This window comes from Stenella coeruleoalba (assembly GCF_951394435.1).
Source record: "Stenella coeruleoalba genome assembly, chromosome: X".
Classification (NCBI taxonomy): domain Eukaryota; kingdom Metazoa; phylum Chordata; class Mammalia; order Artiodactyla; family Delphinidae; genus Stenella; species Stenella coeruleoalba.
Genome location: NC_137152.1, coordinates 59,691,963 through 59,718,037, shown reverse-complemented (window position 1 = coordinate 59,718,037; position 26,075 = coordinate 59,691,963).

Below are 26,075 nucleotides of genomic sequence, written 5' to 3'. Positions count from 1 at the left end.
TAATAGTCTTTATTTTAAAGTCTATTTTGTCTCATATGAGAATTGCTATTCCAGCTTTCTTTTGATTTCCTTTTGCATGGAATATCATTTTCCATCCCCTCAGTTTCAGTCTGTATGCTTCCCTAGGTCTGAATTGGGTCTCCAGTAGGCAGCATATATACGGGTATTGTTTTTGTTTCCATTCAGCCAGTCTATGTGTTTTGGTTGGAGCATTTAATCCATTTACATTTAAGGTAATTATTGATATGTATGTTTCTATTCCCGTATTCTTAACTGTTTTGGGTTTGTTATTGTAGGGCTTTTCCTTCTCTTGTGTTTCCTGCCTAGAGAATTTCCTTTAGCATTTGTTGTAATGCTGGTTTGCTGGTGTTGAATTCTCTTACCTTTTGCTTGTCTGTAAAGATTTTAATTTATACATCAAATCTGAATGAGATCCTTGCCTGGTAGAGTAATCTTGGTTGTAGGTTTTTCTCCTTCTTCACTAAAAATATGTCCTACCACTCCCTTCTGGCTTGCAGAGTTTCTGCTGAAAGATCAGCTGTTAACCTTATGGGGATTCCCTTGTGTGTTATTTGTTGTTTTTCCCTTGTTGCTTTTAATATTTTTTCTTTGTATTTAATTTTGATGGTTTGATTAATATATTTCTTGTGCTTCCCTGGTGGCACAGTTTTTGAGAGTCTGCCTGCTGATGCAGGGGACACGGGTTTGTGTCCCGGTCCAGGAAGATCCCACATGCCACGGAGCGGCTGGGCCCATGAGCCATGGCTGCTAAGCCTGCGCGTCCGGAGCCTGTGCTCTGCAACGGGAGAGGCCAAAACAGTGAGAGGCCAGCATACCACAAGAAACAAAAACAAAAACAAAAACAAAAAAATATGTTTCTTGGTGTGTATCTCCATGGACTTATGCTGTATGGGACTTTCTGTGCTTCCTGGACTTGAATAACTATTTCCTTTCCCATATTAGGGTATTTTTCTACTATAATCTCTTCAAATATTTTCTCAGTCCCTTTCTTATTGTCTTCTTCTCCTGGAACCCCTATAATTCGAATGTTCATGCGTTTAATGTTGTTCCAGAGATCTCTGAGACTGTCCTTAGTTCTTTTCATCGTTTTTTCTTTACTCTGCTCTGCCGTAGTTATTTCCACTATTTTATCTTCCAGGTCAGTTATCCGTTCTTCTGCCTCAGTTATTCTACTATTGATCCCTTCTAGAGAATTTTTAATTTTATTTATGTTGTTGTTCATCATTGTTTGTTTGCTTTTTAGTTCTTCTAGGTCCTTGTTAAACTTTTCTTGTATTTTCTCTATTTTATTTCCAAGATTTTGGATCATCTTTACTCTCATTATTCTGAATTCTTTTTCAGGTAGACTGCCTATTTCCTCTTCATTTGTTAGGTCTGGTGGGTTTTTACCTTGCTCCTTCATCTGCTGTGTGTTTTTCGTCTCCTCATTTTGCTTAACTTACTGTGTTTGGGCTCTCCTTTTCGCAGGCTGCAGGTTTGTAGTTCCCGTTATTTTTGGCATCTGTCCCCAGTGGCTAATGTTGGTTCAGTGGGTTGTATAGGCTTCCTGGTGCAGGGGACTAGTGCCTGTTTTATGGTGGATGAGGCTGGATCTTGTCTTTCTGGTGGGCAGGTCCACGTCTGGTGGTGTGTTTTAGGGGTGTTTGTGGCCTTATTATGATTTTAGGCAGTCTCTCTGCTAATGGATGGGGTTGTGTTCCTGTCTTGCTAGTTGTTTGGCATAGGGTGTCCAGCACTGTAGCTTGCTGGTCGTTGAGTGAAGCTGGGTGTTGGTGTTGAGATGGAAATTTCTGGGTGATTTTTGCCATTTGATATTATGTGGAGCTGGGAGGTCTCTTGTGGACCAGTGTCCTGAAGTTGGCTTTCCCACCTCAGAGGCACAGCACTGACTCCTGGCTGGAGCAGCAAGAGCCTTTCATCCATATGGCTTAGAATAAAAGTGAGCAAGAATAGAAAGAAAGAAAGAAGAAAAATAAAATAAAATGTTATTAAAATAAAAACTAATTATTAAGAAAAAAATTTTAAAAAGTAAAAAACAAAACAAAACAAAACGTATGGACAGAACCCTAGGACAAGTGGTAAAATCAAAGCTATACAGACAAAGTCACACACAGAAAGATACACATACACACTCACAAAAAGAGAAAAAGTGATGAAAAAATACATCTTTGCTTACAAAGTCCACCTCCTCAATTTGGGATGGTTCGTTGTCTATTCAGGTATTCCACAGATGCAGGGTACATCAAGTTGATTGTGGAGATTTAATCCACTGCTCCTGAGGCTGCTGGGAGATATTTCGCTTTCTCTTCTTTGTTCGCACAGCTCCCGGGGTTCAGCTTTGGATTTGGAACAGCCTCTGCATATAGGTTGCCTGAGGGAATCTGCTCTTCGCTCAGAGAGGACGGCGTTAAAGGAGCAGCTGGTTCGGGAGCTCTGGCTCACTGAGGCTGGGGAGAGGGAGGGGTACAGATCCGGGGTGAGCCTGCGGTGGCAGAGGCTGGCGTGACGTTGCAACAGCCTGAGGCATGCCGTGTGCTCTCCCAGGGAAATTGTCCCTGGATCACGGGACCATGGCAGTGGCGGGCTGCACAGGCTCCCGGGAAGGCAGATGTGGACAGTGACCTGTGCTTGCACAGAGGTTTTTGGTGGCGGCAGCAGCAGCCTTAGCGTCCAATACCCATCTCTGTGGTCCGAGCTGATAGCTGCGGCTCGCGCCCGTCTCTGGAGCTCCTTTAAGCATTGCTCTTACTCCCCTCTCCTCGAGTGCCAGGAAACAAAGAGGGAAGAAAAAGTCTCTTGGTTCTTCGGCAGGTCCAGACTTTTTCCCGGACTCCCTCCCGGCTAGCCGTGGTGCACTAACCCCTTCAGGCTGTGTTTACACTGCCAACCCCAGTCCTCTCCCTGCAACCGACCAAAGCCGGAGCCTCAGCTCCCATCCCCCGCCCGCCCCAGCGGGTGAGCAGACAATATTCTCAGGCTGGTGAGTGCTGGTCGGCACTGATCCTCTGTGCGGGCATCTCTCCGCTTTTCCCTCTGCACCCCTGTTGCTGCAGTCTCCTCCGTGGCTCCGAAGCTTCCCCCCTCCGCCACCCGCAGTCTCCGCCCGCGAAGGGGCTTCCGAGTGTTTGGAAAACTTTCCTTCTTCACAGCTCCCTCCCAGTGGTTGCAGATCCCGTCCCTATTCTTTTGTCTCTGTTTATTCTTTTTTCTTTTGCGCTACCCAGTTACGTGGGGAGTTTCTTGCCTTTTGGGAGGTCTGAGGTCTTCTGCCAGCGTTCAGTAGGTGTTCTGTAGGAGCTGTTCCACGTCTAGATGTATTTCTGGTGTATCTGTGGGGAGGAAGGTGATCTCCACGTCTTACTCTTCCTCCAGCTTGAAGCTCCTCCTCCTGTTTTATGATTTTGATGTCACATTTTACATCATTTATATTGTGTATCCCTTAACTGATTACCAGCACACCTCAGAAATATTATGTGTTCAATTCCAATAAAGTGAGTCACATGATTTTTTTGGCATTCTAGTGCATATAAAAATTATGTCTACACTATGCTGTAGTCTATTATGTGTGCAATTGCACTATGCCTAAAAAATAATGTTCATACATTAATTAAAAATACTTTAGGCTGGGCTTCCCTGGTGGCGCAGTTGTTGAGAGTCCACCTGCCAATGCAGGGGACGTGCATTCATGTCCCGGACTGGGAGGATCCCACATGCCACGGAGCGTCTGTGCCCGTGAACTGTGGACGCTGAGCCTGCACGTCTGGAGCCTGTGCTCTGCAACGGGAGAGGCCACAACAGTGAGAGGCCCGCGTACCACAAAAAAAAAAAAAAAAAAAAAAGAACTTTAGGTAATTCCCTGACTGTCCAGTGATTAGGACTCGGTGCTTTCACTGCAGGGGCCCAGGTTTGATCCCTGGTTGGGAAACTACGATCCTGTAAGCTGTGTGGCACAGCCAAAAAAAATGCTTTATTACTAAGGAATGCTAACTATCATCTTGCTGAGGTGAACTGTAATCTTTTTCCTGGTGAGGGGTATTGCCGCCATGTTGAGGGGTATTGCCGCCATGTTGATGGCTGCTGACTGATCAGGCTGGTGCTTGCTGATGACTGGGGTGGCTGTGGCAATTTCATAAAATAAGACAACAATGAAGTTTGCTACATCAGTTGGCTCTTCCTTTCATGAACAATTTCTCTGTTGCATGTAATGCTGTTCCTGTCCAGGAAGTTTTCAATTGACTTTGCCCAGATTCATGAGAAGAATGACTATGTATGGCATCTATAGCCTTACAAAATATAATTCTTTTTTTTTCAATATATGATTTTTTTAACATCTTTACTGGAGTATAATTGCTTTACAATGGTTTGTTAGTTTCTGCTTTATAACAAAGTGAATCAGTTATAAATATACATATGTTCCCATATCTCTTCCCTCTTGCATCTCCCTCCCTCCAACCCTCCCTATCCCATCCCTCTAGGTAGTCACAAAGCACCGACCTGATCTCCCTGTTCTATGTGGCTGCTTCCCACTATCTGTTTTACGTTTGGTAGTGTACATATGTCCATGCCACTCTCTCACTTTGTCACAGCTTATCCTTCCACCTCCCCATATCTTCAAGTCCATTCTCTAGTAGGTCTGCGTCTTTATTCCTGTATTTGTCCCTATGTTCTTCATGACCATTTCTTTTTTATTTTTTCTTAGATTCCATATATATGTGTTAGCATACAGTATTTGTTTTTTTCTTTCTGACTTACTTCACTCTGTATGACAGACTCTAGTTCCATCCACCTGACTACAAGTAACTCAACTTCGTTTCATTTTATGGCTGAGTAATGTTCCATTGTATATATGTGCCACGTCTTCTTTATCCATTCATCCGATGATGGACACTTAGGTTGCTTCCGTTGCCTGGCTATGGTAAATAGAGCTGCAATGAACATTTTGGTATGTGACACTTTTTGAATTATGGTTTCTCAGGGTATATGCCCAGTACTGGTATTGCTGGGTAATATGGTAGTTCTATTCGTAGTTTTTTAAGGAACATCATACTGTTCTCCATAGTGGCTGTACCAATTTACATTCCCAGCAACAGTGCAGGAGGGTTCCCTTTTCTCCACACCCTCTCCAGCATTTATTGTTTCTAGATTTTTTGATGATGGCCATTCTGACTGGTGTGAGATGATATCTCATTGTAGTTTTGTATTTCTCTAATGATTAATGATGTTGAGCATTCTTTCATGTGTTTGTTGGCAATCTGTATATCTTCTTTGGAGAAATGTCTATTTAGGTCTTCTGCCCATTTTTGGATTGGGTTGTTTGTTTTTTTCTTATTGAGCTGCATGAGCTGCTTGTAAATTTTGGAAGTTCATCCTTTGTCAGTTGCTTCATGTGCAAATATTTTCTCCCATTCTGAGGGTTGTCTTTTGTTCTTGTTTATGGTTCCCTTTGCTGTGCAAAAGCATTGAAGTTTCATTAGGTCCCATTTGTTTATTTTTTTTTCCATTTCTCTAGGAGGTGGGTCAAAAAGGATCTTGCTGTGATTTATGTCATAGAGTGTTCTATGTTTTCCTCTAAGAGTTTGATAATTTCTGGCCTTACATTTAGGTCTTTAAGCCATTTTGAGCTTATTTTTGTGATGGTCTTAGGGACTGTTCTAATTTCATACTTTTACATGTACCTGTCTAGTTTTCCCAGCATCACTTATTGAAGAGGCTGTCTTTTCTCCACTGTATATTCTTGCCTCCTTTTTCAAAGATAAGGTGACCATATGTGCGTGGCCTTATCTCTGGGTTTTCTATCCTGTTCCATTGTTCTATAGTTCTGTTTTTTGCCAGTACCATACTGTCTTGATTACTGTAGCTTTGTAGTATAGTCTGAAGTCAGGGATCCTGATTCCTCCAGCTTCGTTTTTTGTTCTCAAGATTGCTTTGGCTACTCGGGGTCTTTTGTGTTTCCATACAAATTGTGAATTTGTTTGTTCTTGTTCTGTGAAAAATGCCAGTGGCAGTTTGATAGGGATTGCATTGAATCTGTAGATTGCTTTGGGTAGTAGAATCATTTTGACAATGTTGACTCTTTCAATCCAATAACATGGTATATCTCTCCATCTATTTGTATCATCTTTAATTTCTTTCATCAGAGTCTTATAATTTTCTGCATACAGGTCTTTTGTCTCCTTAGGTAGATTTATTCCTAGATATCTTATTCTTTTTGTTGCAATGGTAAATGGGAGTGTTTTCTTTCTTCCTTTTATTTATTTATTTATTTTTTTTGCGGTACATGGGCCTCTCACTGCTGTGGCCTCTCCCGTTGCAGAGCACAGGCTCCGGATGCACAGGCTCAGCAGCCATGGCTCACGGGCCCAGCTGCTCTGCGGCATGTGGGATCTTCCTGGACTGGGGCACGAACCCTTTTTCCCTGCATTGACAGGCGGATTCTCAACCACTGTGCCACCAGGGAAGCCCGGGAGTGTTTTCTTGATTTCACTTTCCGATTTTTCATCATTAGTGTATAGGAATGCCAGAGATTTCTGTGCATTAATTTTGTATCCTGCTACTTTACCACATTCACTGATTAGCTCTACTAGTTTTCTGGTGTCATCTTTAGCGTTCTCTATGTAGAGTATCATGTCATCTGCCAGGAGTGACAGCTTTACTTCTTCATTTCCAATTTGGATTCCTTTTATTTCTTTTTCTTCTCTGATTGCTGTGGCTAAAACTTCCAAAACTATGTTGAGTAAGAGTGGTGAGAGTGGGCAACCTTGTCTTGTTCCTTGTTGCGGACTTTTGCATCTATGTTCATCAGTAATATTGGCCTGTAGTTTTCTTTCTTTGTGACGTCTTTGTCTGGTGTTGGTATCAGGGTGATGTTGGCCTCCTGAAATGAGTTTGGGACTGTTCTCTTCTCTGCATATATTGGAAGAGCTTGTGAAGGATATGTGTTAGCTCTTCTCTAAATGTTTGATAGAATTTGCCTGTGAAGCCATCTGGTCCTGGGCTTTGTTTGTTGGAAGATTTTTTTTTAGCATCTTTATTGGAGTATAATTGCCTTACAATGGTGTGTTAGTTTCTGCTTTATAACAAAGTGAATCAGTTATACATATACACATGTTCCCATATCTCTTCCCTCTTGCATCTCCCTCCCTCCCACCCTCTCTATCCCACTCCTCCAGGTGGTCACAAAGCACCGAGCTGATATCCCTCTGCTATGCGGCTGCCTCCCACTAGCTATCTACCTTACGTTTGGTAGTGTATATATGTCCATGCCTCTCTCTTGCTTTATCACAGCTCACCCTTCCCCCTCCACACATCCTCAGGTCCATTCTCCAGTAGGTCTGTGTCTTTATTCCTGTCTTACCCCTAGGTTCTTCATGAGTATTTTTTCTTAAATTCCATATATATGTGTTAGCATACGGTATTTGTCTTTCTCTTTCTGACTTACTTCACTCTGTATGACAGACTCTAGGTCTATCCACCTCATTACAAATAGCTCAATTTCGTTTCTTTTTATGGCTGAGTAATATTCCATTGTATATATGTGCCACATCTTCTTTATCCATTCATCTGATGATGGGCACTTAGGTTGTTTCCATCTCCGGGCTACTGTGAATAGAGCTGCAATGAACATTTTGGTACATGACTCTTTTTGAATTATGGTTTTCTCAGGGTATATGCCCAGTAGTGGGATTGCTGGGTCATATGGTAGTTCTATTTGTAGTTTTTTAAGGAACCTCCATACTGTTTTCCATAGTGGCTGTACCAATTCACATTCCCACCAGCAGTGCAAGAGTGTTCCCTTTTCTCCACACCCTCTCCAGCATTTATTGTTTCTAGATTTTTTGATGATGGCCATTACGACTGGTATGAGATGATATCTCATTGTTGTTTTGATTTTCATTTCCCTAATGATTAATGATGTTGAGCATTCTTTCATGTGTTTGTTGACAGTCTCTATATCTTCTTTGGAGAAATGTCTATTTAGGTCTTCTGCCCATTTTTGGATTTGTTTTTTTGTTTCTTTCTTATTGAGCTGCATGAGCTGCTTGTAAATCTTGGAGATTAATCCTTTGTCAGTTTCTTCATGTGCAAATATTTTCTCCCATTCTGAGGGTTGTCTTTTTGTCTTGTTTATGGTTTCCTTTGCTGTGCAAAAGCTTTGAAGTTTCATTAGTTCCCATTTGTTTATTTTTGTTTCCATTTCTCTAGGAGGTGGGTTAAAAAGGATCTTGCTGTGATTTATGTTATAGAGTGTTCTGCTTATGTTTTCCTCTAAGAATTTGATAGTTTCTGGCCTTACGTTAGGTCTTTAATCCACTTTGAGCTTATTTTTGTGTATGGTGTTAGGGAGTGATCGAATCTCATACTTTTACATGTACCTGTTCAGTTTTCCAAGAACCACTTATTGAAGAGGCTGTCATTTCTCCACTGTACATTCCTGCCTCCTTTATCAAAGATAAGGTGACCATATATACGTGGGTTCATCTCTGGGCTTTCTATCCTGTTCCATTGATCTATCGTTCTGTTTTTGTGCCAGTACCATACTATCTTGGTTACTGTAGCTTTGTAGTATAGTCTGAAGTCAGGGAGCCTGATTCCTCCAGCTTCGTTTTTCATTCTCAAGATTGCTTTGGCTATTCGGGGTCTTTTGTGTTTCCATACAAATTGTGAAATTTTTGTTCTAGTTCTGTGAAAAATGCCAGTGGTAGTTTGATAGGGATTGCACTGAATCTGTAGATTGCTTTGGGTAGTAGAGTAATTTTCACGATGTTGATTCTTCCAGTCTAAGAACATGGTATATCTCCATCTATTTGTATCATATTTAATTTCTTTCATCAGTGTCTTATAATTTTCTGCATACAGGTCTTTTGTCTCCTTAGGTAGGTTTATTCCTAGATATTTTATACTTTTCATTGCAATGGTGAATGGGAGTGTTTTCTTGATTTCAGTTTCAGATTTTTCATCATTAGCGTAGAGGAATGCAAGAGATTTCTGTGCATTAATTTTGTGTCCTGCAACTTTACCAAATTCATTGTTTAGCTCTAGTAGTTTTCTGGTAGCATCTTTAGGATTCTCTATGTATAGTATCATGTCATCTGCAAACAGTGACATCTTTACTTCTTCTTTTCCGATTTGGATTCCTTTTATTTCCTTTTCTTCTCTGATTGCTGTGGCTAAAACTTCCAAAACTATATTGAGTAAGAGTGGTGAGAGTGGGCAACCTTGTCTTCTTCCTGATCTTAGTGGAAATGCTTTCAGTTTTTCACCATTGAGGACAATGTTGGCTGTGGGTTTGTCATATATGGCCTTTTTTATGTTGAGGAAAGTTCCCTCTATGCCTACTTTCTACAGGGTTTTTATCATAAATGGGTGTTGAATTTTGTCAAAAGCTTTCTCTGCATCTATTGAGATGATCATATGGTTTTTCTCCTTCAGTTTGTTAATATGGTTTAGCACATTGATTGATTTGCATATATTGAAGAATCCTTGCATTCCTGGGATAAACCCCACTTGATCATGTTGTATGATCCTTTTAATGTGCCAGTGGATTCTGTTTGCTAGTATTTTTTGAGGATTTTTACGTCTATGTTCATCAGTGTTATTGGCCTGTAGTTTTCTTTCTTTGTGACATCCTTGTCTGGTTTGGGTATCAAGGTGATGGTGGCGTTGTAGAATGAATTTGGGAGTGTTCCTCCCTCTGCTATATTTTGGAAGAGTTTGAGAAAGATAGGTGTTAGTTCTTCTGTAAATGTTTGATAGAATTCACCTGTGAAGCCATCTGGTCCTGGGCTTTTGTTTGTTGGAAGATTTTTAATCACAGTTTCACTTTCAGTGTTTGTGATTCGTGTGTTAATATTTTCTGTTTCTTCCTGGTTTAGTCTCGACAGGTTGTGCATTTCTAAGAATTTGTCCATTTCTTCCAGGTTGTCCATTTTATTGGCATAGAGTTGTTTGTAGTAATTTCTCATGATCCATTGTATTTCTGCAGTGTCAGTTGTTACTTCTTTTTCATTTCTAATTCTATTGATTTGAGTCTTCTCCCTTTTTTCCTTGATGAGTTTGGCTAATGTTTTATCAATTTTGTTTATCTTCTCAAAGAACCAGCTTTTAATTTTATTGATATTTGCTATTGTTTCCTTTGTTTCTATTTCACCAAATATAATTCTTAAATGATAATGCTTGAGAGTTGAAGTGACTCCTTGATCCATGAGCTGCAGTATGGATGTTGTGTTAGCAGGCTTAAAAACAATATTATCTCATTGTACTCTCCATCAGAGCTCTTGGGTGACCAATAGCAGTAATATTTTGAAATTACTGTGAATGTGCTTAAGCATTTCTAGCTTTTGATTTGAAGTGAGAAAAGTGTGACTCTCCCTTTCACTTGAGCACATAGAGGCCATTGTAAGGTTACTAATTGGCCTAATTTCAATATTGTTACCCCTCAGGGAATAAGGAGACCCCCCCCCCAGGTGAGATAGATAGACGAAGGAATGGCTGGTTGGTGGAGCATTCAGGACACACACAACATTTATCGAGTTACTTCACCATCTTATATAGGCACTGTTGTTGGTGCCCCAAAACAGCTACAATAGTAACATCAAAGATCACTGATTGGATCACCATAATCAATATCATAATGAAAAAGTTTGAAATATTGACAGAATTATCAAAATGTGACATAGAGACATGAAATGAGCAAATGCTTTTGGAGAAATGGTGCCAATAGGCTTGTTCTGATGCAGAATTGCCACAAACCTTCAATTTGTAAAAAACACAGTATCTGTGAAGCACAGTAAAGCAAAGGACAATAAAACAAAGTATGCTTGTATAATCACCATGCTCCATGTTAGATCTTCAGAACTTACTCATCTGATAACTGAAAGTTTTTACTCTTTGACCAAAAATCTAAGTGTCCATGAATGCATGAATGGGTAAAGAAAATGTGGTATAACTGTAAAATGGAATATTATTCAGCTATGAAAAAGAAAGAAATTCTTCCATTCATGAAAAATGGATCAACCTGGAGGGCATTATGTTGAGTGAAATAAGCCAGACATGGAAAGAGAAATACTGTATGCTATTGCTTATATGTGGGATCTAAAAAAATCGAACTCACAGAACCATAGAGTAGAATGGTGGTTGCCCGAGGCTGAGGGTGGGGAAAGTGAGAGATGGGGGACTTTCAATGTTAAAAGTGAAAATGTCTTGGGCCTATTTTCCCTATATCAAGTTGCCCTAAAACTAGCAACCCTGTTAGCAGATATGGTGACAGGGTCTGAGGAATGCTTTACAACCCTTTGGTTTAGATGAAAGTGAAATCTTGTCCCTAATTGGGATAGGAGAAAACCATTCAGAAAGGAAGCCAGAAGGAAAAAATTCTGAGAGATACTGGGCAATTAAAGCCATTGTCAAGATGCTGGTGAATGAGAAACTGTCAAGGATGACAAGGAATATCTTCTGGTTGTAAATGTGGGCCTTATAAGTGATAATCCATAGAAGATAAAATTTTTGGAAGCCAGAGCAGTTTTGCTTCAGAGCATAAGGACTGCTCATACAAACTAAGAGATGGGGAAGAACTAGATTCCTGGCTCTCTGAGTGTAGAACTAGATCAGTGGCTCACTCCATTTTGAGGCTGACAGAGGTTATCACACCTAGATCTGAAATGGTCAATTGAAGTTAAATTTCCTTTAGGACCTGTGTTCAAGATAAGGCATTAATTCGAATGTTTACAAAATGCTTAGAGTGTGTTAGGGATAAAATGATAAACAGGATTGACGTGACCTTTACCTCTATGGCAGGTAATCATTTAAATGCTACAAGAGAAGTATGGGACCTCAGAGAGAATATAGGAGAGACACCCAACATACCTTGTGAATCTGGGAAAGCTTTCCAGAGGAAATGAAGTCAAAGCATAGGCCTGGAGGACAAATAAGTGTTATCTAGTTGATCAGATGGAGGACAGGCATCCCAGGCACAGGGAACAGCATGGGCAAAAACAAGGGAGAGAACATATGCATTTGAAGAATTATGGTATGGTCCAGTATAGCTAGAGTAGGTTGTAATTCTCCAAGTATGATACACCAACCATTTGCACCAGAGTTACATGGGCTGTTTCTTAAGAAAATGAAGAGTCCCAGACTTACTATATCTCTGTGGTGGGATCTGTAAATCTGCATTTCAATTTGTTTCCTTGGTGATTCTGATGCACTATAATGTCCTATATAGTCTATATGGCAAGCTTCTATACATTCATATATCAAGAAAAATAATATGAATGTGAATGTGTGTGTGTGTGTGTGTGTGTGTGTGTGTGTGTGTGTATTTAGGAGCTAAATAGAAGATTAGAGAGGGATTCAGACACCACATTTTTGAAAGGCTTCTCTCAAGTCTTTATCATAAGTCAAAAGACCTTTCCTAAGGCCAAGGCCTCTAGGGCTCAGCCACTCCAGGCCTCTATGCTGGGCTGAGTTGATTAATATCTAGGTACACTTGCAATCCATTTAGGGCACACTGGTTGAGCAGCTCTGCTGTTGACCATGATAAGGAGTACAGACTTTGTTTAATAGGCAATGGGGATCCACTGAAAGGTTTTAGGGAGAAAGTAACTTGAATTGATTTGTTGTTTAGAAAAATTATTCACTTTACAAGAGACTGTATTAGAGTGGGGACAAGATTGAAGATGGGGAGATATTTTAGGAGAATATTGCAATAGCTAAATTCTTCAACTTATCTGGCCTGATAAATAAAAATATATGGTTTTATTCCATGATTAGAGGTTAACAACACTCTTCTCATCCCCCGTTTTCTTTATGCCTGATATAATCAGGTACTGTCATGAGTATCAGGAGCTGCAAGGAAAATATTTTGTTCCATATTTGAATTTAACTGATTATGATGGCAAACATTCTTTCTCACACCTGAAGTTTCTTAAATTGGAAATATAAGAAACTGAAGATAACGGAGGTCTTCCCTTATGGTTGGCACTGGGTTCTGTCCATGGGACCCCCTTCATTGAATGGGAGAGGTGAGATCAGAATCTCTGAGATGGAGTGCAAAGTCAGAAGTCAGGAAGATGCCAATTGGTGCATAAACCTGAAGAAGCAGAAGTGCCAGAAGACAAGAGATAGCTGGCAATGGGAAAAAAGTACCCAAGGTAAATGGGGCATATTCTGGCTGACTTTTGTCCTGCTCTACCAGTTCCCTTGGGATCTATGGACACTGATTCCTTGCTTCTGTGGCTGGTAACCCAGACTAAGGTAATCTCAAGGGAACAAAGGGATCTGCAGAGGGCAGTGGTGTATGAACCTAGGGATTTGAAAAGCTACTTGTCTATGTAGCATTTCTCATTTGGGGAGGGACTGATTCATGTGGGGAGGAACCTGGTTCCTGGAGATGTGTGGTGTCATCTGACCTCCTGGAGCCTCCATGGCCTGCTCAGGGGCAGTCTTCCCACCCTAATTAAGACTTTTGCTGCAGGTAAAAGAAACAGCTGCTGCTATCCTGAGTAAATTAGTCACAATGAAGCCTGCTCCTCATTCTGTCTCCTGGCTTCCCATAAATGCCTGAAACCCAGCCTTGGAGTTGGTATGTACTTTTAATTATTTCAAGAGCTGGCATCGCTTGCCTCATAGTAAAAGTGTCATGAAATTACTGTAAGGTTGCATGAATTTGAGTCATAAATCTTATTCACTTCGGCTACATCTAATACCTTAATTCACTAGAGTATAAAATGCCATTTACACTGGTTCATAGTTCACTTAATCATAATTAAATGACCTCAGAGGGCAGTAATTCATTGAGGCTCTGGCTTTGATGTGACACAAATAACAAATTTGGTTTGCCATGTGGACAGGTTCTTCCACACTTTTACATTGGCCACGGACCTCATGGAGCATATAATGTTGGCTTTTTGGTGTGGGCATGTGCTCTGGTTACACGGAACATCTGGGCTACAGATGTGGTTGGAGGGACCAGCTAAATGGTCCCTTTTGGAATTTTGTTGCACCATCTTCAGGACCCTCTAGGACTTCCCTTGGTCCTTTCAGTTCTCCAAAAAATGAGTGTTTGCCCAGTGTTAAGCCTAGATAAGAGATGATGAGGGCACTTCCTTTTTCACCTTCTCATCCTTGTGTTATTCTCTTTCTAAAATGACTAAGGGATCATTGGCTCAAGGGCTTTCAGACTTTATGTCCAGGTGTAAGGCTCCCTAAACTCATGTCCCTAATCATGATATGTTTCCTGGGATCCAGATCCTCAAGACCAACAGCTCTAGGTGTCGTTACCATTAGGACACTCCACTTAATTTGCACAACTTTGTTGTCTTCCCATCAAAATGGATTTCTCTTGTTTTCTCCATCATCATCAGTGGCACTACCATCCTTGTGAGCTCCCAAGTTCTAACCCCTGAAGCTCTTGGTAAGTACAATAGTTCCTCCAAACCCCAAAGATATTTGTGCCCTAATATCAGAAGCTTTGAATATGTTGTTACATGAAAAAGAATTAAGGTTGCAGGAATTATTAAGGAATTAAAAGTTGCTAATCAGCTGACCTCTGGATGGAGAGAGTCTCCTAGATTACCTGGTGGGCCCAATGTAATCACAAGAGTCCGTAAAGTGGAAGAAGGAGGTAAAGGGAGAGTAACAGGCAGATGTGATTAAGAACAAGAGATTCAGAGATGCAATGCTGCTGGCTTTGAAGGTGGAGGAAGAGGGTCATGAGGCAAGGAGTGTGGGTGGATTCTAGAAGCTTCAAAAGGCAAGGAAAAGTATTCTAGCCAAGAACCTCCAAAAAGGAAGGCAGCTGGTTGACACCTTGATTTTAGCTCAGTGAAACCCACATCAGACTTTGGACCAACAAACTGTAGGATAATACATATATGTTTTATTTATTTATTTATTTTTTACATCTTCATTGGAGAATAATTGCTTTACAATGGTGTGTTAGTTTCTGCTGTATAACAAAGTGAATCAGCTGTAAGTATACATATAGCTCACATCCCCTCCCTCTTGCGTCTCCCTCCAACCTTCCCTATCCCACCCCTCTAGGTGGTCACAAAGCACGGAGCTTATCTCCCTGTTCTATGCGACTGTTTCCCACTAGTTTTCTATTTTATATTTGGTAGTGTATATACGTCCATGCCACTCTCTCACTTCGCCCCAGCTACCCTTCCCCCTCCCCATATCCTCAAGTCCATTCTCTAGTAGGTCTGTGTCTTTATTCCTGTCCTGCCCCTAGGTGCTTCAGAACCTTTTTCTTTTTTTTTTTTTACATTCCATATATATGTGTTAGCATACGGTATTTGTTTTTCTCTTTCTGACTTACTTCATTCTGTATGACAGTATCTAGGTCCATCCACCTCACTACAAATAACTCAGTTTCGTTTCTTTGTATGGCTGAGTAATATTCCATTGTATATATGTGCCACATCTTCTTTATTCATTTATCTGTTGATGGACACTTAGGTTGCTTCCACGTCCTGGCTACTGTAAATAGAGCTGCAATGAACATTTTGGTACATGATTCTTTTTGAATTATGGTTTTCTCAGGGTATATGCCCAGTAGTGGGATTGCTGGGTCGTATGGTCATTCTATTTTTAGTTTTTTAAGGAACCTCCATACAGTTCTCCATAGTGGCTGTATCAATTTACATTCCCACCAACAGTGCAAGAGTGTTCTGTTTTCTCCACACCCTCTCCAGCATTTATCATTGGTAGATTTTTTGATGATGGCCATTCTGACTGGTGTGAAGTGATACCTCATTGTAGTTTTGATTTGCATTTCTCTAATGATTAGTGATGTTGAGCAATCTTTCATGTGTTTGTTGGCAATCTGTATATCTTCTTTGGAGAAATGTCTATTTAGGTCTTCTGCCCATTTTTGGATTGGATTATTTGTTCTCTGATATTGAGCTGCAAGAACTGCTTGTAAATTTTGGAGAATAATCCTTTGTCAGTTTCTTCATTTGAAAATATTTTCTCCCATTCTGAGAGTTGTCTTTTCGTCTTGTTTATGGTTTCCTTTGCTGTACAAAAGTTGAAAGTTTCATTAGGTCCCATTTGTTTGTTGTTTTGTTTATTTTATACACCAGGTTCTTATTAGTTATCCATTTAATACATATTAGTTTATATATGTCAATCCCAATCTCCCAATTCATTACACCACCACCCTCCACCACTTTCACCCCTTGGTATCCATACGTTTGTTCTCTGCATCTGTGTCTCAATTTCTGCCCTGCAAACCTGTTCATCTGTACCATTTTTCTACGTTCCACATATATGTGTTAATACATGATATTTGTTTTTCTCTTTCTGACTTACTTCACTCTGTATGATAGTCTCTAGATCCATCCAGGTCTCTACAAATGACCCAATTTCGTTCCTTTTTGTGCCTGAGTAATATTCCATTGTATATATATATATATATACCACAACTTGTTTATACATTCGTCTGTCGATGGGCATTTAGATTGCTTCCATGACCTGGCTATTGTAAATAGTGCTGCAATGAACATTGGGGTGCATGTGTCTTTCTGAATTATGTTTTTCTCTGTGTATATGCCCAGTAGTGGGATTGCTGGGTCATATGGTAATTCTATTTTTAGTTTTTTAAGGATCCTCCATACTGTTCTCCATAGTGGCTGTATCAATTTACATTCCCAGCAACAGTGCAAGAGGTTTCCCTTTTCTCCACACCCACTCTAGCATTTGTTGTTTGTAAATTTTCTGATGATGCCCATTCTAACTGGTGTGAGGTGATACCTCATTGTAGTTTTGATTTGCATTTCTCTAATGATTAGTGATCATTAGATCATTAATGATTGATCATTAATGTGATCATTAATGATTAGCTGAGCACCCTTTCATGTGTTTTCTGGCCATCTGTATATCTTCTTTGGAGAAATATCTATTTAGGTCTTCTGCCCATTTTTGGATTGGGTTGTTTGTCACTAAGCTGCATGAGCTGCTTATAAATTTTCGAGATTAATCTTTTGTCAGTTGCTGCATTTGCAAATATTTTCTCCCATTCTGAGGGTTGTCTTTTGGTCTTCTTTATGGTTTCCTTTGCAGTGCAAAAGCTTTGAAGTTTCATTAGGTCCCATTTGTTTATTTTTGTTTTTATTTCCATTACTCTAGGAGGTGGGTCAAAAAGGATCTTGCTGTGATTTATGTCATAGAGTGTTCTGCCTATGTTTTCCTTGAAGAGTTTGATAGTTTCTGGCCTTACATTTAGGTCTTTAATCCATTTTGAGCTTCTTTTTGTGTATGGTGTTAGGGAGTGATCTAATCTCATACTTTTACATGTACCTATCTAGTTTTCCCAGCACCATTTATTGAAAAGGCTGTGCTTTCTCCACTGTACATTCCTGCCTCCATTATCAAAGATAAGGTGACCATATGTGCGTAGGTTTATCTCTGGGCTTTGTATCCTGTTCCCTTGATCTATCTTTCTGTTTTTGTGCCAGTGCCATACTGTCTTGATTACTGTAGCTTTGTAGTATAGTCTGAAGTCAGGGATCCTGATTCCTCTAGCTCCGTTTTTCGTTCTCAGCATTGCTTTGGCTATTCGGGGTCTTTTGTGTTTCCATACAAATTGCAAAATTTTTTGTTCTACTTCTGTGAAAAATGCCAGTGGTAGTTTGATAGGGATTGCACTGAATATGTAGATTGCTTTGGGTAGTAGAGCCGTTTTCACAATGTTGATTCTTCCAATCCAAGAACATGGTATGCCTCTCCATCTATTTGTAACATCTTTAATTTCTTTCATCAGTGTCTTATAATTTTCTGCATACAGGTCTTTTGCCTCCCTAGGTAGGTTTATTTCTAGATATTTTATTCTTTTTGTTGCAGTAGTAAATGGGAGTGCTTTCTTGATTTCACTTTCAGATTTTTCATAATTAGTGTATAGGAATGCAAGAGTTTTCTGTGCATTAATTTTGTATCCTGCAACTTTACCAAATTCATTGATTAGCTCTAGTAGTTTTCTGGTAGCATCTTTAGGATTCCCTATATATAGTATCATGTCATCTGCAAATAGTGACAGTTTTACTTCTTCTTTTCCGATTTGGATTCCTTTTATTTCCTTATCTTCTCTGATTGCTGTGGCTAAAACTTCCAAAACTATGTTGAATAAGAGTGGTGAGAGTGGGCAACCTTGTCTTGTTCCTGATCTTAGAGGAAATGCTTTCAGTTTTTCACCATTGAGGATGATGTTGGCTGTGGCTTTGTCATATATGGCCTTTATTATGTTGAGGAAAGTTCCCTCTATGCCTACTTTCTGCAGGGTTTTTATCATAAATGGGTGTCGAATTTTGTTGAAAGCTTTCTCTGCATCTATTGAGATGATCATAGGTTTTTTCTCCTTCAGTTTGTTAATATGGTGTATCTCGTTGATTGATTTGCATATATTGAAGAATCCTTGCATTCCTGGAATAAACCCCACTTGATCATGGTGTATGATCTGTTTAATGTGCTGTTGGATTCTGTTTGCTAGTATTTCATTGAGGATTTTTGCCTCTATTTTCATCAGTGATATTGCCCTGTAGTTTTTTTTCTTTGTGACATCCTTGTCTGCTTTTGGTATCATGGTGATGGTGGCCTCATAGAATGAGTTTGGGAGTTTTCCTCCCTCTGCTATATTTTGGAGAGTTTGAGAAGGATAGGTGTTAGCTCTTTTCTAAATGTTTGATAGAATATGCCTGTGAAGCCATCTGGTCCTGGGCTTTTGTTTGTTGGAAGATTTTTTTTTTTTTTTTGCGGTACGCGGGCCTCTCACCGCTGCGGCCTCTCCCACCGCGGAGCACAGGCTCCGGACGCGCAGGCCCAGCAGCCATGGCTCATGGGCCCAGCTGCTCTGCGGCATGCGGGATCCCCCCGGACCGGGGCATGAACCCGCGTCCCCCGCATCGGCAGGTGGACTCTCAACCACTGCACCACGAGGGAAGCCCTGTTGGAAGATTTTTAATCAGTTTCATTTTCAATACTTGTGATTGGTCTGTTCACATTTTCTCTTTCTTCCTGATTCAGTCTTGGCAGGTTGTGCATTTCTAGGAATTTGTCCAATTCTTCCAGGTTGTCCAGTTTATTTGCATAGTGTTGCTTGTAGTAATCTCTCATGATCCTTTGCATTTCTGCAGTATCAGTTGTTACTTGTCCTTTTTCATTTCTAATTCTGTTGATTTGAGTCTTTTCCCTTTTTATCTTGATGAATCTGGCTAATGGTCTGTCAATATTGTGTATCTTCTCAAAGAACAAGCTTTTAGTTTTATTGATATTTGCTATTGTTTCCTTCATTTCTTTTCCATTAATTTCTGATCTGATTTTTATGATTTCTTTCCTTCTGCTAACTTTGGGGGTTTGTTGTTCTTCTTTCTCTAGTTGCTTTAGGTGAAAGGTTAGGTTGTTTATTCAAGATGTTTCCTCTTTCTTGAGGTAAGATTGTATTGCTTTAACTTCCCTCTTAGAACTGCTTTTGCTGCATCCCATAGATTTTGGGTAATCCTCTCTCCATTGTCTTTTTTTTTTTAACATCTTTATTGGGGTATAATTGCTTTACAGTGGTGTGTTAGTTTCTGCTTTATAACAAAGTGAATCAGTCATACATAAACATATGTTCCCATATGTCTTCCCTCTTGCGTCTCCCTCCCTCCCACCCTCCCTATCCCATCCCTCCAGGCTGTAACAAAGCACCAAGCCAATATCCCTGTACCATGCGGCTGCTTCCCACTAGCTATCTACCTTACTACGTTTGTTAGTGTGTATATGTCCGTGATTCTCTCTCGCCCTGTCACAGCTCACCCTTCCCCCGCCCCATAACCTCAAGTCCGTTCTCTAGGAGGTCTGCATCTTTACTCCTGCCTTACCCCTAAGGTCTTCATGACATTTTTTTTCTTAAATTCCATATATATGTGTTAGCATACGGTATTTGTCTTTTTCTTTCTGACTTACTTCACTCTGTATGACAGACTCTAGGTCTATCCACCTCATTACAAATAGCTCAATTTCGTTTCTTTTTATGGTTGAGTAATATTCCATTGTATATATGTGCCACATCTTCTTTATCCATTCATCTGATGATGGGCACTTAGGTTGTTTCCATCTCCGGGCTATTGTAAATAGAGCTGCAATGAACATTTTGGTACATGACTCTTTTTGAATTTTGGTTTTCTCAGTGTATATGCCCAGTAGTGGGATTGCTGGGTCATATGGTAGTTCTATTTGTAGCTTTTTAAGGAACCTCCATACTGTTTTCCATAGTGGCTGAACCAATTCACATTCCCACCAGCAGTGCAAGAGTGTTCCCTTTTCTCCACACCCTCTCCAGCATTTATTGTTTCTAGATTTTTTGATGATGGCCATTCTGACTGGTGTGAGATGATATCTCATTGTAGTTTTGATTTGCATTTCTCTAATGATTAATGATGTTGAGCATTCTTTCATGTGTTTGTTGACAGTCTGTATAGCTTCTTTGGAGAAATGTCTATTTAGGTCTTCTGCCCATTTTTGGATTGGGTTGTTTGTTTTTTTCTTATTGAGCTGCATGAGCTGCTTGTAAATTTTGGAGATTAATCCTTTGTCCGTTTCTTCATGTGCAAATATTTTCTCCCATTCTGAGGGTTGTCTTTTGGTCTTGTTTATGGTTTCCTTTGCTGTGCAAAAGCTTTGAAGTTTCATTAGGTCCCATTTGTTTATTTTGGTTTTTATTTCCATTACTCTAGGTGGGTCAGAAAGGATCTTGCTGTGATTTATGTCATAGAGTGTTCTGCCTATGTTTTCCTCTAAGAGTTTGATAGCTTCTGGCCTTACATTTAGGTCTTTAATCCATTTTGAGCTTATTTTTGTGTATGGTGTTAGGGAGTGATCTAACCTCATACTTTTACATGTACCTGTCCAGTTTTCCCAGCACCACTTATTGAAGAGGCTGTCCTTTCTCCACTGTACATTCCTGCCACCTTTATCAAAGATAAGGTGTCCATATGTGTGTGGGTTTATCTCTGGGCTTTCTATCCTGTTCCATTAATCTATCTTTCTGTTTTTGTGCCAGTGCCATACTGTCTTGATATCTGTAGCTTTGTAGTATAGTCTGAAGTCAGGGAGCCTGATTCCTCCAGTTCCTTTTTTCGTTCTCAAGATTGCTTTGGCTATTCGGGGTCTTTTGTGTTTCCATACAAATTGCAAAATTTTTTGTTCTAGTTCTGTGAAAAATGCCAGTGGTAGTTTGATAGGGATTGCACTGAATCTGTAGATTGCTTTGGGTAGTAGAGTCATTTTCACAATGTTGATTCTTCCAATCGAAGAACATGGTATATCTCTCCATCTATTTGTATCATCTTTAATTTCTTTCATCAGTGTCTTATAATTTTCTGCATACAGGTCTTTTGTCTCCTTAGGTCAGTTTATTTCTAGATATTTTATTCTTTTTGTTTCAGTGGTAAATGTGAGTGTTTTCTTGATTTCACTTTCAGATTTTCATCATTAGTGTATAGGAATGCAAGAGCTTTCTGTGCATTAATTTTGTATCCTGTTACTTTACCAAAGTCATTGTTTAGCTCTAGTAGTTTTCTGGTAGCATTTTAATGATTCTCTATGTGTAGTATCATGTCATCTGCAAACAGTGACAGCTTTACTTCTTCTTTTCCAATTTGGATTCTTTTTATTTCCTTTTCTTCTCTGATTGCTGTGGCTAAAACTTCCCAAACTATGTTGAATAAGAGTGGTGAGAGTGGGCAACCTTGTCTTGCTCCTGATCTTAGTGGAAATGGTTTCAATTTTTCACCATTGAGGACGATGTTGGCTGTAGGTTTGTCATATATGGCCTTTATTATGTTGAGGAAAGTTCCCTCTATGCCTACTTTCTGCAGGGTTTTTATCATAAATGGGTGTTGAATTTTGTCGAAAGCTTTCTCTGCATCTATTGAGATGACCATATGGTTTTTCTCCTTCAATTTGTTAATATGGTGTATCACATTGAATGATTTGCGTGTATTGAAGAATGCTTGCATTCCTGGGATAAACCTCACTTGATCATGGTGTATGATCCTTTTAATGTGCTGTTGGATTCTGCTTGCTAGTATTTTGTTGAGGATTTTTGCATCTATGTTCATCAGTGATGTGGCCTGTATTTTTCTTTTTTTGTGACATCTTTGTCTGTTTTTGGTATCAGGGTGAAGGTGGCCTCGTAGAATAAGTTTGCGAGTGCTATATTTTGGAAGAGTTTGAGAAGGATAGGTACACATTCTCTAAATGCTTGAAAGAATTTGCCTGTGAAGCCACCTGGCCCTGTGCTTTTTTTTGTTGGAAGGTTTTTAAAGACAGTTTCAATTTCAGTGCTTGTGATTGGTCTGTTCATATTTTCTATCTGCCTGGTCCAGTTTTGAAACGTTGTAGTTTTCTAATAATTTGTCCATTTCTTCCAGGTTGTCCATTTTATTGGCATAGCGTTGCTTGTAGTAATCTCTCCTGATCCTTTTACTTTTGTGGTGTCAGTCGTTACTTGTTTTTCATTTCAAATTATGTTGATGGAAGTATTCTCTCTTATTTTCTTGATGAATCTGGCCATCGAATTATGTATTTAGTTTATCTATTCAAAGAACAAGCTTTTAGTTTTATTGATCTTTGCTATTGTTTCCTTCATTTCTTTTTCATTTATTTCTGGTCTGATCTTTATGGTTTCTTTCTTTCTGATAATTTGCAGTTTTTTTGGTTCTTTCTCTAATTGCTTTAAGTGTAAGTTTAGGTGGTTTATTTGAGATGTTTCTTTTGGTAGTTTATTGCTATAAACTTCCTTCTTAGAACTCTTTTTGTTGCATCCCATAGATTTTGGGTTGTCATGTTTTCTTTTTCTTCTTTTTTCTTTTCTTATTTTTTTGAATTTTATTTTATTTATTTATTGTTTTATACAGTAGGTTCTTATTACTTATCTATTTTATACATATTAGTGTATATATGTCAATCCCAATCATTGTGTTTTCATTGTCCTTTGTTTCAAGTTATTTTTTGATTTCCTCTTTGATTTCTTCAGTGATCTCTTGGTTGTTTAATAGTGTATTGTTCAGCCTCCATTTGTTAGTATTTTTTACAGATTTTTTTCCTGTAATTGATATCTAGCCTCATAGTGTTGTGGTTGGAATAGTTGCTTGATAGTATTTCAATCTTGTTAAATTTACTGAGGGTTGATTTTTGACCCAAGATGTGATCTATCTTGGAGAATGTTCTATTTGCACTTAAGAAGAAAGTGTATTCTGTTGTTTTTGGATGGAATGTCCTAGAGATATCAATTAAGTTCATCTGCTCTAATGTGTCATTTAAAGCTTGTGTTTCTTTATTCATTTTCTCTTTGGATGATCTGTCCATTGGTGAAAGTGAGGTGTTAAGGTCCCTTACTATTATTGTGTTACTGTTGATTTCCTCTCTTATGGCTGGTAGCATCTGCCTTATGTATTAAGGTGTCCTATGTTGGGTGCATAGATTTTTACATTTGTTATACCTTTTTCTTGTATTGATGCCTTGATCATTATGTAGTGTCCTTCCTTGTCTCTTGTAATAGTCTTTATTTTAAAGTCTATATTGCCTGATATGAGTATCGCTACTCCAACTTTCCTTTGATTGCCATTTGCATGGAATATCTTTTTCCATCCCCTCACTTTCAGTCTACATGTGTCCCTTGGTCTGAAGTGGGTATTTTGTAGACAGCATATATAAGGGTCTTGTTTTGTATCCATTCAGACATTCTGTGTCTTTTGGTTTGGGCATTTAATCCATTTACCTTTAAGGTAATTATTGATATGTATATTCCTATTACCATTTTCTTAATTGTTTTTGGTTTGTTTTTGTAGGTTTTTTCCTCCTCTTGTGTTTCCTGCCTAGAAAAGTTCCTTTAGCATTTGTTGTAAACATGGTTTGGTGGTGCTGGATTCTCTTAACTTTTGCTTCTTTGTAAAGCTTTGGATTTCTCTGTCAAACCTGAAAGACATCCTTGCTTTGTAGAGTAATCTTGGTTGTAGGGTTTTCCCTTTCATCATGTTAAATATGTCCTGCCACTCCCTTCTCGCCTGCTGAGTTTCTGCTGAAAGATCAGCTGGGAACATTATAGGGATTCCCTTTTTATAAAAAATTAATTTATTTTCTTGTATTTATTTTTTTGGTTGCACTTTGTCTTCATTGCTTCAGATGGACTTTGTCTAGTTATGGTGAGCAGGCCCTACTCTTCATTGTTGTGTGAGGGCTTCTCACTGCAGTGGCTTTTCTTGTTGCGGAGCACAGGTTCTAGACATGTAGGTTTCAGTGGTTGTGGCACACGGGCTAAGTAGTTGTTATTTGTGGACTCTAGAGCACAGGTTCAGTAGTTGTGGCACGTCGGCTTAGTTGCTCCGAGGTGTGGGATCTTACCGACCAGAGATCGAACCCGTGCCCCCTGCATTGGCAGGCAGATTCTTAACCACTGTGCCACCAGGGAAGTCTCTGTGAATTCCCTTGTATGTTACTTGTTGTTTTTCCATTGCTGTTTTTAATATTTTCTATTTGTATTTAATTTTTGTTAGTTTGATTAGTATGTGTCTCGGCATGTTTCTCCTTGGGTTTATCCTGTATGGTACTCTCTCTGCTTCCTGGTCTTGATTGATAATTTCCTTTTCCACGTTGGGGAAGATTTTGGCTATAGTCTCTTCAAATAGTTTCTCAGACCCTTTATTTTTTTCTTCTTCTTCTGGGACACCTATAATTAGAATGTTGGTGAGCTTAATGTTGTTTCAGGAGTCTCTGAGACTGTCTTCATTTCTTTTCATTCTTTTTCTTTATTCTGTTCCATGACAGTTATTTTCACTAGTCTGTCCTCCACCTTTCTTACCCGTTCTTCTGCCTCAGTTTTTATGTTATTGATTCCTTGTGGAGTATTTTTAATTTCAGTTATTGTATTGTTCATTACTGTTTGTCTGCTCTTTATTTCCTGTAGGTCCTTTTAAAACATTTCTTATATTTTCTCTATTCTGTCTCTGAGATTTTGGATCATCTTTATTGTCATTACTCTGAATTCTTTTTCAGATAATTTGCCTATTTCCTCTTCATTTTTTTGGTCTTGTGGGTTTTTTTTTTTTTTTTTTTTTGGTATGCGGGCCTCTCACTGTTGTGGCCTCTCCCGTTGCGGAGCACAGGCTCTGGACATGCAGGCTCAGTGACCATGGCTCATGGGCCCAGCCGCTCTGCGGCACGTGGGATCTTCCTGGACCGGGACACAAACCCATGTCCCCTGCATCAGCAGGCGGACTCTCAACCACTGCGCCACCAGGGAAGCCCAGTCTTGTGTGTTTTTACCTTGCTCCTTTGCCTGAAAGATATTTCTCTGTCTTATAATTTTGTTTAGTTTACAGTATTTGAAGTCTCCTTTCCCTAAGCTGTAGGGTCGTAGTTCCTCTTGCTTCTGTTCTCTGCCCACAGTGGTGTGGTTGGTCCAGTGACTTATGTTGGCTTCCTGATGGGAGATTTTGGTGCCTGTGTTCTGGTGGGTGGAGCTGAGTCTTGTCCTTCTTATGAGCAGGGCCGTGTCAGGTGGTGTGTTTTGGGGAGTCTGTTAGCTTAATATGACTTTAGGTAGTCTGTTTGCTGATGGGTGTGTTTGTGTTCCTGTCTTGTTTGTTGTTTGGTTGAGGTGTCCAGCTCTGGGAGCTGCTGGCACTTGGGTGGAGCTAGGTCTTGGTTAGTCTTTCCTGGGGCTGGGAATTCTCTTGTGGTCCAGCATCCTGGCTCCTTGCTCCCACTCCAGAGCCTCAGACCCAATTTCCCCTCAAGGAACCAAGACACTGCAAGTTGCTTGTGCTGGCAATAAAGGGGATTTAAAAAGAAAGACTAACAAAACCCCAGACAAATGGTAAAAAGTAAAATCAAACAAACAGAAACAGAAACAAGGAACCATGCACACATACAAAAGAAACAAAAACTTAACCAAATAAATCAAAAAGGAAGGAAACAGCCAACCAAGCAAAAGAACCCCAAAAGGAAATCAAAGAATTAAAAAGAAACCTGACAAAAGCACAGAACCAAAAAACAAAACCAAAGCAGAGTGCCAACTG